This window comes from Lepisma saccharinum, chromosome 28 (genome assembly GCF_977018435.1).
Source record: "Lepisma saccharinum chromosome 28, izLepSacc3.1, whole genome shotgun sequence".
NCBI classification, from domain to species: Eukaryota; Metazoa; Arthropoda; class Insecta; order Zygentoma; family Lepismatidae; genus Lepisma; species Lepisma saccharinum.
In genome coordinates, this window is record NC_139256.1 from 26,032,762 (window position 1) to 26,046,955 (window position 14,194).

Genomic DNA, 14,194 nt, shown 5'->3' on the forward strand with positions numbered 1-14,194 from the left:
ACCTAACCGTACCAACACAAACACACTTATTATTCTTTGCTTGACACAACGTAGCAGGAAATAAACCAATAAGGTCAGGGAATTGACCTTGTTCGTGCACCACTGTTCTTGTGCATTAACTAGTAATTTGTATTTATATAGTGCTTCCATCTACTGTACAAACACAGAACAGTAACTATTGTAATTGATGCCAGAGCATTCTGTCCCATAAATCTCTAGAGAGAGCGAACAAAAATAAATTACTGCGCAAGTAGTGACTGGAGGTGGCTCGATCAATGAACGTGCTAGAGCGGAAGTGAGTGCATGGAGGGGATAACGCGAGTGCACTGCTTTTTGCTTCCCACTCGTTCTCTCTCCTCATCTGCCATTATGCGCGGCCTTGTTTCATAGATTCCCAGAATAGAGTGTACAAATACTCTTGGAGACTATTCTTTCAGATTTAATTATGTGAGCTTGGCGAGTGATCCAAATTACAGGCTACCTCTTATTAGAGCATTATTGAATGAGCTATATGTTGTCATATTTTCCACATCAGAGGGGGAGAAATTGAATATCCCTGAGTTATGAAAATGTACACCAAAATATTCCCCCCGCCTGATTGTCGTCATGTTAAATCAGCTACCCACAGAGCACGATAAATTCGCACCCACACTTATAACGCTGACCAAAGTTGCAAGTGACACTTCACCACAAACTCCACTATCAGCAGTCTGGTCAAAGCACTTACTGCGCATGCGCGATAAGTAGGGAGGGATTTCGTCATGCATACCTTACGGTACAGTAGTGGATAGTTTCTTGTGCAACGTGTTGTGTTGCTCCGGTTCAAATATTGTATTGTTTGTGCTACATGGATCAGTGTTGCCACAACCAGTGAACTGAAATGCCCTTTCCAAGTTACAAAATTTCCCTTTCGCATTGAAATTCTCCCTTTATTTCAGAAAAAAATGGAATCGCCATTGTAAAACTTCAAATATTATTATACTTCCATGCAATAGAGAATATCAGTTCACAAAATACTATTATCGATTATAGAACTCACGATAGTCTAGGCGGTATGACGTCGGGCTGTCAAGCGGATACCCTGGTTCGATTCCCGTGGTTTGGGATCGAAGGTCGGGATTTTCAGGTCTTGTCCGGGGTTCACCCAGTCTCGAATAAATAAGTAAAGGCGACCGGAGCGTGGTGTTGATCACATCACCTCCAAAATTACCGAGATCGAGAATGCGTGGAGCCCTACCTCAACACCCCACCCTCGTATATGTGCCTTAATGGCACGGTGCAATGTACACAGTGAACTTTACCTTTTTCTAGGATCGACTACATTATTGAAAAAAAGGTGCCAATAAGAAAATATTAATGACAGCAAAAAATATACGAAATACGAATACTTTTTGGCATTAGCTGAGATACTACAGGCTGATTCAAAAGTCCCTTAACACCCCCTATGAAATGCAAAGGAGTTAGGCTGGGTACAAATGGTCATGATAGAAACAGGTTGAGCCCACGGGGAACCATATTAGTGTGTTCCAAGAGGACGTCCGCCATATTGAATTCAACTCAAAATTTTGAAATGGGAAGGGCGTGATGTGATATATAAAATTAGGCTAGAATTTCACGAGAAATGAATTGGTGAAGATACTTTCGACGTATCTTTAACCAGTAAAAAATTTATTAACGAATGCTTGTATACCCATTTCCTCCTTTTTGAGGGGTCTCAAGAAAAACATTAAAATACCTCTAACGCGTATCGCATCGAGATCATACCGACGTCTAGGGTGAGAAAGAAATTCACGTGCCATTGCACATGATTTCAATCTGATACATCCACGAAGAGTTGAGCATTAGGAATGGTTGTCTCGAACAATTAAAGTATGACGCTTTAATTGGAATGAAAAGTTCTTCACAGTGACTTAACTAATGTTTACCTTAATGAGGAAGTTAATAAACAGAATGTGCAGCTCTGTACAACAATTTAGTTGCTAGGTAATGGAAAGTTATTATTTGTTCCCAAAAGTATAATTATAGTATCTAGGGAATAAATTACTCACGAAGAATGTCCATTCATACTCTGGTATCTTTCATAAAATTTCCCTTTTCACCGTAAATTTTATTTCCATGTGTCGACAAATATATCCCCTCGTCTGGCAACACTGTCACGTAACTTCAAATGTTCAGATATTAGAGAAAGTGCCTTGCTGTGAAATCGGATAAGCTTCTATTTTGAATAGGAAGTTCGATGTTCTCCCATATGTGTGTTAAAGAAGCAAGGAAGAACTTTTGAATCAATTCAAATAGAATAGAAAGTATAGTAGATGTATCGAAAGGAGATTTTTGTTTTCCATCAGCTTCGGGGGAAAGATTTGCAGTTTTCAATTCCTCCATTCTTTAAGCACTTAAATAGCCTCATTAGGCATGTACTGTGGCGGTCAGGCGGAACTAACAGCATGGAAAATTATCCCTTCCTCACCAATTAAGTGACAATGCCCTGTTCCCACTTTTGTTCAAGACCAAGCCCCATGCAACACTTCTTGAGATTGAAAGTGACTTTCAATTGGGTCCAACAACCTTCGAACGTCTTAATATTCCAAAGGATTATCACCTCTGGGAACAAGATACATAAATGTAAATGCTTTCTCCTACAATCATTTTCTTTCCTCTCTAACTTTGCCTCTGGTCAATAAGCTAACGAAGCTATTAACAGGATATCCTATGTCTTGAAGACATATCATTGCCATCCAAACTTCAGAAATATAATTCCAAATACAGGGTGTCCACATGAAACCTCCCTGATTTCAAATTACAATTGTGAAGAAACTATTTGACATAGAGCCTTGTTGTTTTGAGTTGCCTTACATGATGCCGCAAACCGGAAGGCTCTGTGTCGAATATCTTCCTCACAACTCTAATTTGAAATCATTAAGGTTTCATGTGGACACCCTGTACATTGTATTCATTTAAGTTAACAATGTGTCATCATCTACGACATCTTCAAATTTTAACAGGCCTTTTCCTGGCAATACATTACATTAAGAATGTTTCACTATTTTTTTCAACCCTTATTATTTTTTTACAGTTTGAAGTGAAAAACATAATTGTCCTCTTTAATTTCGTGCAAACATGTTTTTATTATTTTATATATATGACCAAGAAAGTATTTCAATTAGACAATTACTTCGTAATGTTCTTTATGTTAAGTACTATTTTCTGGTAATTTTTTTTCAGACTTATAATTGAAAGTTGAAATTGTTGCTTACTGGCAAAACTGTAGGTAGGTAGGTGGCTGGACCTTGACTGGACTACTTTCGTGGTTGATTGATTGATTTATTTGGTGTTTTAAGTCCACTTTATGCACAGTGAGGCTAATCGGAACTGGACCTACAGTTTAAAGTGGGATCCGAACTGCTAGGTGACTCCACCAGGTATCGAACCCGAGACCCCTTGATTACAAGACGATGACTCAACCAGCGCCTATAGGGAGGCTACATTCGTGATGTCAGCTTTAGTATATTCTAAAGCCTACCCGGCGGATGCACATAGTAGTTTGGATCTCACTTTAAACTGTAGGTCCAGTCCCGATTAGCCTGTCTGTGCATTTAATGGACTAAGAATTCAATCAGTTAATCAATCTATCAATATATGTAATCATTGCATAATCTCTGTACTTGCCCCCCACCCCTAATAAATACCCAACTACGGAAAGCCCTGGGGTCGAGGGTAAAGACGACCGTCGATAGATGTCTCTCAAGTCCAATGGAGGACTAATTCGTCGAAATATCTGGATACTGTAAGAACTTCACGTCAAGAGCTCCGAGTTTAAGTTAATTATCGTAGTGACAGTGTTTGTGATTACGTGGATAAAAGTTTGCCCTAAATCGTCCTCAATATAGAATATTTGCCTCAATTTCAAGGGAAGTTTTGCTGAAGTACACTTCATGTTCTTTTATGTCGATAATTTTGGTGTATTTTCATTCAAATCTGTGTGAATTGTAATTATGTGATAGATAGGGAACGGTTATTGAAGTGTAACACCTTTCCAAATATAGTAGAGCGTCGATTATCCGAACGTCGGTCAACCGAACGACCGCTTAACCGAACTGTGTACTCGCTCGCACCTGTTACTCTCCCACCCTACCGTCCATCATCCCCCTCACTCCCAAACCAAGTTTCCCACAGTAGTCGCCGCACTGAGCCACCGCTGGCGGAACATTGCTTCTAATGGGGCCTTCATGAGGCGCTGCTGACCGGCCAAGCCGCCAGTCGCTGTGTTTCAACAATCAGAACACTTCTGTCGGTGTATGTATTGTTCATGCAAAATGCGTATGTAATATGTACATATTTTTGTTTAATAAACTGTACCACATACTATATATTCCTACTAAAGTTGCCTTTGTACGTTACTTTGTAATACTTAAAGAGATGCCTGTTTTTATGAATAAATTTACTGTACAGTACTTCTTTTTGGCAAATAAACATGTACAGTTCGATTATCCGAACAAACCAGTTTTCCGAACACCCATGTCCCCCAATTACTTCGGATAATCGACGCTCTACTGTATAGTGTATTTGGTGGCTGCACCGTTTACACCACGTTCTGGAGCGGTGTAGTAGTGTGTGGTCACGTGGTGCGTGCTAACTAATCAAATGAACGTTTAAAGGAGCAGACAGGCATTTGTTGAATCTTCTGAACTTGAACACCGCTATTCGCCTACTTGGTTGAACGTAATTTCCTTGCACCATCCTCACACCGTGATACATCTAAACGCACTGCCATGAAATTATGCGGGTGGCAGAAGTTCGCCTTGTTGCCACATATCTTTGTAGATTTGGTCTTTGTAATCCACTTGATACAAACTGACAATATTTGCTCCGGAGAAGAGTCGGTCTGATTCTCGTATAGATGACGCGATTACTTGGTTAACGTACAAGATCTGATAAACAGTGGGCGAGTTGTTTTCGTCCAATCAGACTCGACCTTCAGCCAATGGGCGCAGCTGTCATTCTGCTCGTCTACTCCACGTGGAGTCTCTGTCACATGACTGCGGATACGCTGTTGCCGTACTTTGCAACTTCAATGTGGAGACCGTGGGAAGGCGGAGGGACAAGGCAACACTGTGGGTTGAGAGTGTATGTTGCAGCTGGTGGGCGCGTTCCGTGGACTTCAAAGCCAGCCGGTCGTATAGCTAGCGCGTCGACTATACTAGGCAACGCAGCCCGGTTGACGTTGCCACACATTACGCGGGAACCAGCGGCTTTTGTCCCGCTCTCGCTTTGCTTTTCCCATATGTGGCAACAGCGCAATTCTGTCCAGCCGCCAATTTTCATGACCGTGCGTTTAGTGTCCAAACGTTCAGCGAACTTGACGGGGTTGTAAGCTCGCTTTTGGTGTGAGTGGTCTCGTGTTCGATGCCCTCTGGGAGATCCAAACTTTCGTGTTTTCCCAACATCAGAGGACAAATGGAAAGCTACATGAAAACCAGAAAACAGTGGTACTCGACGCGCTGACCATGTGACATCAAATAGAAAAATCGCTTGGTAGGCCTTGCTTGAAGGAAGGGGGGGGATTACTCCTAGTTTATGTAGAACAGGTGAAATGGTATTGATAGTCCAGTAATGCTAACAATCAAAGGTCCATCTTTGTCCATAGGAAGAGTAGTTTCAGGGATTGATGTAATGAAAGATGATCTTCAACCATAAATAGACGCAACGCAAGTCTTGAGGATGGCGGAAGTCTTGGTGCTCTAGTCGGTCGGACGTCTGTCTGCCACGCGGGAGGCTCGGTTCGATTCTTAGGGTGGTCGATCTTTATTTCTTGCATAAATCAGCTCTGGAGTTCATCCAGACTCGTCTACATTGATACCTGGAATTAACCTTGGATGATAAAGCCGGCAGGATCGTAATGCTAATCACATCACCTCCAAGAAAAGTGCCGTGATTGTGAATGTGTGGCGTGGCGCCTAACTTCCACATTCCCCTATGTGCCTTCATTGAGCACGGGGGACTTTTAACATGGTATTTATGCTTCTTAAGCTAAGAAGAGTAATGTCTATTAATGATCATAACATTAAAGTAGAGTAATTAATAATAGAGAGTATAGCCATTATTACATAAACAGGTTAAAATATGTTACAAGAAAATTCTAGATAAAATTATTATTCCATCGTTTTGCATCCATTTCCAGTAGTTTTTACATCCGAGGGCACAAATCAAGGGAGGTACTTAGTACCACAATGCCTTATAATAGGTTCACATTAATCTGAATTATTTTGTGTAGGGAGATAATGTAGACAAATGAAACCTTTTGCATTTAACTACAAAACAGAAATTCTTCGAACTCCAGCCTCTTGCGTCTGTCAAATTATTTTAGGCAGTAGATGCAGGGTTGTTCAAGTTCCAGGAATTTTAAACAAATTCAATTCCGGTCCAGGAGAGAAGATCAGCAAGCGTAAATGGGTTCTGGACCGTAAAAGAACACTTTCATCTGTAAAAAAATTCAATTCGGTTCAGGAACCTTCATTCCGGATCAATTTAAATACAGTCTAGGAACTTTTTCTTGCCCAAATTCGTATTCAAATGAAACAATACGCAACTTACACTGTGTAAGACGGCAATTATTCGGATTTAGGGTGTGCTGTACCCGGCGATTTGTGCTAAAAAAGCATAGTCTAATTTACTTGTATACTGATATGAGCGTAGAATGGAGCGCAGTATTGGACTGTAGGGCATTCGCCTCTCCGTCCCTCCCTCTGGCAACGTCACTGTTAACCCAATACTAACACTAAGCGACAAAAGTAAATATAATTCTGTACTAAGACGTGCTGTCTAGTTAAAATAACTTCAGTTTATATCTTCTACAAAAGAATGCGATTTCCTACGTTAATTTATCAGAAAATACTATACATTTGTATGTTATTATTATAATTATTAATTAACTTCCGTAGACTAGGCTTTTGCAGATGTTATTTCGAATCTAGATGTATTATTTTTTTATCGTGCTTTTGCGGCAAAAGTAATTGCAGTCCAGCAAGACGTGGTTTCTCAATACGTCGGCAGGTGGCAGCTCGTTGTTAAATCTGCCATCTGTAGCAAAGAAAGTGAACTACGTGAGCAGTTTATATCCATTAATACGAATTTCTTATGAATTTTCTTGACGTCCATGGATAGGCAATAATTTCTAAAGCAGCCAAAATTTTTGTCGTCTAAATTTTCACTTCTATTGGATGATTAAATGCTTCCTGATAGTAAGATAGCATGTGTAATATTTGGTCGGCATTTCGATATTCCTGATTTTCGACCCTAAAAACGGGAATGCGATTTCTAAAAATAGCAAATTGGGCCGTTGTTTTGCATTCCAAAAAAAAAGTACAATTAAATTTCGTAATCATCCAATATACTGGTGTCAGTTGTGGATCATTTTCATCCTTTATTTACTTATGTTTTCGTTATTTTTTATCCAAAACTTGTTTTTTCTACACTAAACAGGATATGAGCGACCCCATATATCTGAGAGTAAATATAGCTTGTCTGTCTAACAATCTTTACACCGTGCGAACTTGAAATTTTGTATTTTATGCAAAGCCTCATGTCACGACGCTTTATCCAGGTGAGAACTTTATCGTTTTAGTGCCATAAAAGCCTATGTGATGTAATTTATGTAAGGTACATGAACCCAATATGGCCTACATAAGGTTTGCGGTTGTTTCTAGTGGTGTACAAAGGCAGAAAGATAAAACTAGTGGCAAGATTCAAAAGGAGGGGGCATTTCTAGACTTTACTGAAAATTGGAGCCAATTCAAAGTAATAACATGGCTGCAGGAATGATTTTATTAAAAAGTTACATTTAGGCCATATTGGGTACATATGTACATGGCCTAGTCATATGTTTGTTCTTTCACGTCAAAATATGCAACAGCAATTGTAAAGAAAGTACAACTATGTTGTTTTTATAGGTAGATAAGTATATTGATGCACTTACATTATATTTACGTAATGATATATGAGATTTGCACAAAGAAATAACATTGTTTACAAACCAATAATCAAGGGAGTGACATATCTGGCCTTGTTACCAGAAGACCATGGATTGCACAACACAGTCTAGGCTAATGAAAGGTCCTATATATTCCTTATAATCCACACACTCTACGTCAGCGTAAGAGTATCAAATGTCACATTTGCACATGTCTTTAGGCCATATGGAGTACACTTTACATACTGTTCGTTATGAACAGTACTTTAGATTAATGTCTAAACTAAGTACATTGTTGTAAAGTACAAATCATGAGCTGTACTAGAGATATAAACACCTGTAACTTGGAAGATGTAGTAAGTAATAACTCGACTATGTAATATTAGGTCACGAAGAACACAATCTCGCTTCCTTGTCCTCAAGTTACTTCACTCTAAGTACAGCCAACAGGTTCAATCACGTCATTCGGACAGTCTAAATGACACAGTAGCGTCATCTGTTGAATTAACCTTGTAACTACTTGGAAACAGCAAATAGGCCATATTGGGTACTAAGCCATATTGGGTTCAGTTACCTTATATTTTGGCTCCAATAACACATTAACGTGCATAAACTGCAAATGCTCTTTTTGGTGGGTCAAAATACACTCAGAAATGCATAAATGAGCACTTTTATCAGCATTAAAATGCATCAGTTGGGAAGGTGTCAAGTGCATATTTTGGGTTCCGTGTGTGTCTGAGCTAAATGCGACGGTGAGGTTGGATGGTGTACAAATTATAGAGAGAAGAAGCGCACATGCTTTTACGGGATTCAAACCCATGATAATTCAATTGAGCATATAGTTGGTTCTACGGCGCAAGCGGAATATTATCTTGAACTGTAAACGCTTCACAGCGCTAAATGTAATCACTCGACCTGTCACCCAGTAGCTGGCTGGCATTTTTGATGATATAAGAGTTTAGTTCCGGCTCGTCACAATTTGGAATATTATAGGCCCTACTATAGCTCTGTCCAGTCTTATGGCGGGCGTCCTACATGCTGACAAGGGGAACGGGGAAGCGACCAATCCAGCGCGATTAGAAATACAGCAGCCTGTAGAACGAGGTGAGCACAGCACTTTCTCTCCGACGCGCTGTCTGGTTGGTCTGCTGCGAATTTCCCGCTCCTCACTTCCCTTGCTAGCATGAGGGCTGGCCACCGTAATACTAGACAATACCTATAAGCCCTGTTTTCATACGTTTTCTCCAACCTTTAACAATCATTCACACACAGTATATAAAAGGAATAATTTATAAAAGTTTCCGAGTTTTTCCCCAGGTGGCATAAACCTGGCAGGGCTCATCTGGGACAGCCCTGGTTCTTGTACGGGTGGGTTATGATCCTCATTGTACAGTCACAGACAGTGTTGGCGATTGGGTTCTAAAACTGCGGGGAGGGGGCAAGGACATTTTAATTGCCCTTGGTAGATAAGGTTTAGCATAGTGCTGGGCCGAAAGTGGCAAAAAAGGGGGGGTGGGCAACCGCCTTCCGTAATCGCCGCCATTGGTTACAGTGAAGTGTAAATTCGATGTAGGACTTCCTGTTATCATGGTAAATCTTGTATTTGATTAAATTTTAACCTGAGAAATTACGTCGGAGCACGATAGATGGCACACTCAAACAAGGATTTAAAAAAAGAAAAATCGTCAATGACAGAAAAGATATTGGAAATCAAGGATGTTAACAGTACTTATTTACGCCACAATTTAAGACCTTTCTTGTTTTGTGAGTTTAGTGTGTTAAAGAGTAATACATAATAAATCAGTACAAGTCAATTTATCTTATTATAGTTAATGTTATTAAGTGACTTATTTTTACATGATGTCGCACTTCCCGACTAGTGCAATGGAATGGTCCACTTTGACATATGACTTCTTTCTCACGTTTCGTAACTTCTAAGGCGGCGTTATTATGCAGGAATTAGAATTTTGAATGTGCCGTTGACAAGGAAAATAGATGAGCAAATTGTTGGAGACGAGATAGTGCATAATAATATTCATACTCGTACGACACTTAATACATTTGGGTTATCTGAAGATATTTTCTGTGTAAAATTTCCGCTGTTGAATTACACTATCAAACTAGAAGAGAACATAAGAAGTGTTGTAGAGTCAGAAACCTTGTCCTGGGTAATTCCATGTCAAATCATCCAGGTAACCCACCATCCCAGATTTTTGATGAAATTCAGTATACTTATAGAGCTTTTGATGCTGGTTACAAAAATGATATTTTTTTTAGATTGGTCAAGGGGTTCTTAAATAAGAAGCTTTTTAAAATCTCCGTGAAACGCCACATGCAGCTCCACTTTGAATGACACGAAGTAGTATATACATGATCGTATCTTCCCTCAGGTTTGACGTAGAACTTTCAAGTTTGTTTTCTTTTCTTCAGACTAGATGAAGCTTTCATTTAAAGAAGGTTTCAGATGAGTGTATCAATAACCATGTATTTTTATGTATTCTTTAGAAAAGGAACGAATGACTAACTTCAACAGTAAATTTCATGCAATGCCCCCCTTCAATTTCTCCCGAATTTTTTATACAGGTAGCACAGAACGTGTACTAATGACTGATGAAAAAACAAGGATGGACGGTTCAGAGACAGGGTGATAAAGAAATCGTTTGCATCAAATGATATTAAAAATTATTCTTATTAAAAAGGGTTATGTATTTAGTACAAAGCGTGAAGTACAATATGTTTCGAGGTATAAACTAACTAACTAACTCTCTAGCCTTCTTAAACCCGAAGGTTTACAGATTTTCTTTAGGTCCATCTCAACGTTATCCCTCCATCTTCGTCTTGGTCTTCCTACAGGTCTCTTACCATCAGGTTTCCCAACAAGAATCCTATAAACTCTTCTTTCCTCTCCCATTCGTGCCACATGGCCTGCCCACCTAAGTCTTCTTGATTTAATCATGCTAATAATATCTAGACATGAATACAAATTATGTAGTTCTAAATATGTAACCTTCTCCACTCACCTGTCTCCTCATCCCTGTTTTCCTAAGGATCTTATTTTCAAATACTCTCAACTTATGTTCTTCTTCCAATGTAAGTGACCAAGTTTCGCATCCATATAATAATACAGGCAAAATTACTGTTTTGTATATTTTAACTTTTAGTTTCTTAGATATTAAACGAGAAGACAAAAGTTTATGAAGAGAAAAGTAACATGCATTTCCTGAATTAAGCCTACTTTTTATTTTCTCTTTAATGTAATTTTCATTTGTTAGTATTATTCCTAAGTATATGAATTTGGAAACTGTAGTTATCAATAATTAGATTTTGATTGTTACCTAACACTTGGTTTCGGCCTGTACGCATATATTTAGTTTTCTCTTTGCTAACTTCTAAACCTATCTCTTTAGCTGCTTTGAAAAATATCTTAGCATTATTCTTGTTTGTATTTATATCATCCCCTAATAAGTCTACATCATCTGCATATGCTAACATCTGAGTCACGCCGTTTAATTTTAGTCCTTTGTTAGTTTCTTTTACTTTCCTAACAGCATATTCTAAGGCAAAATTTAAGAGCAATGGAGATAATGCATCTCCTTGTTTTAACCCATCATGATTTGTAAATTTGTCAGACACATTAATACCCACACGAATTTTACTTTCTGTTTCACTGGTGATGCTTCAAGGTATAATATTGAATATTTCCATTCACTATTGTGTGAAGGTAAGCATAGGCGTAACCTGGTGGGGGCAAAGGGAAGCGTTGCCCTCCAAATATATTAGTTATTTAAAATTTTCAAATGAAGTGTATTTTGTTCACCTCCTGGCACTTGAGAAACAAACAAATATAGAGTTATAACTGTGATTTTGCAAATGTATTTAGCAAGTAATCCTGGACATTATTTTTATGGGATGGAAACATTTTTTATTCTCTCACCCTAAAGATGGTTTCCAAGTAACGTACATGAAGGTACTACCTTATAATTTTTACTCTATTGTACTCTATGCATTGCCAAAATTTCATGTACTAAAAATTGTGCCGTTCACATTTTAGAGGAATATTTTTACCATTTCGAACACACTAAAGTATTTGACTTATCACGTTACCCTCTTTGACCCTTCCTGTGGACGCCCATGTTTCTTATCTTCGTATTGAAGTAATAATGTCTGGTCACAATGTTTAAAAGCCTTACAAAGTACTATACTAGCCCCCTCCCCTCAATTGATTAACTGAATTGATTAATTTTAGTTCGCTTGTGTGCCACTTTTTGCTAATTTGCGAAAATGGTTATGAGAGATAATATGATGAAATTAATGAATGGACACTCGCAAACATCCATGCCCAGGCCGAGATTCGAGCCCGGGACCCCTGGCGTCGAGTTTGGCAATGAACAGCACCATTGGCAAATATCAGAGTTGTTAAAATCCAGGAATTTTAAATAAATTGAATTCCGGTGCAGGAGAGAAAATCAGCAAGGATAAATGGGTTCTGGACCGAAATGAACCTTTTTATCTAAAGTATTTCAATTCCGCCCGGAAACTTTTTACCACCAATTTAAATACGGTCCAGGAACCTTTTATCAGACTGAATTTAAATTCGGTCCAAGGACCTTTTTTAAGGGTTAATTTAAATACGATCTAGGGAGACCATTATTCAATGAAACAGCGCAACTTGGATCGAATTTAAATTGTGCGAGATAGAAGGTTCCCGTTCTTCTGTTACGGAACCAATCAGAACGCATTAGAATGTATGGATCTCTAGATCCTTAATAATCCCAGTGTGATTAATTTCCAGGAATTGTAAATAAAGTCAATTTCCGTCCGGAAATAAAAATCAGGTACCTTTTTTCAGGATTAATTTAAATACGGTCAAGGAACATTTTTTTCTGGATCAATCTGTCCAGGAATCTTTTTCAATGAAACAATACGCAACTTGCACCGAATTTAAATTGTGTCTGAAAAAGTTTCTGGTCCTGTTGCTGGACCTTTAAGAACCCTGGTAAATACCCTATGCAGAAGGTGGACATCGCAATGGGAACCAGAGGAATCTGTGCTTTCTCCATAAACTTCTCCAACGCATGGAGATTTTGTCCAGTGCCCTAGCAGACACTGAACAGGGAAACACCAACGGTGAGAGGCTGTTAAACTCTTGCGTGCCCAATTATTCCGTTTCCCCCTCCCATTGAAGAGAGGAGTTCGGAAACGACCGCCTTTAACGCCCTTCGACGGTTGTCGGATGCGCAATCGAAAATCTAAAATACTTTCTCCGTCTTCCTGTCACACCCAACGGCGAGGAGAAGCGACATCTAGTGAGAATACTAACAGCGGACCAATTCCGATAGGGAAATTCATCGTTCGGTGGGATGTATAAGTATTCCCATCAACATTGGTGTCCGCAGTGGTGGTTAATAGTCAGCTAAGTCCCGTTTGGAATCATGCAAAAATTGGTTACTCATTCTTACCTATTCTCTTATGCATTTAATTTATCTTGTATCTTCTTTCTAGTTTTCGATTTTGTTTTTCTTGATCATTTCTTTTTCTCTAATGTCCGTCTGACCTTCATGGCGGAGTGGGCCTCCCAGATGGCGCAGTGGTAGCGTCGTCGCCTTGTAATCAAGGGGTCCCGGGCTCGATACCCGGTGGAGACACATAGCGGTTCGTATCCCACTTTAAACTGTAGGTCCAGTCCCGATTAGCCTTACTGTGCATAAAGTAGACTTAAAACACCATTTCAATCCATGGCGGAGAGGTTAGTACAGGGCCGCTACGACGCCTACGTTCCCGGGTTCTAATCCCGACATAAGCCTTCTTTGTGAGCGTCCCTTCATCAATTCATCATGTCATCTTCATCTTCGCGATTAGCCAGAGGTGGCAGAAAAGCGATGTAACATAAACCAAATCAATCAATCTTCCACTTGTTTTATGATCGTCTTTCGGCTCAGTGGAAGCGTCGTCGCCTTGTAATCAAGGAGTCCCGGGTTCGATACCCGGTGGTGGCACATAGCGGTTCGGATCCCACTTTAAACTGTAGGTCCAGCCTCGATTAGTCTTACTGTGCATAAAGTGGACTTAAAAAATACTAAATCAACCAAATCAAATCAAATTATGATCGTATTTCCTGTCTTCCTTAGAATCGTTCTTTCTTATGACACGTATACATGATGTCAGGATAACAGGTTTTCAATTTTAACCTTGCATGCTTCCTGGTGGAGGCACATAGTGGTTCGGATC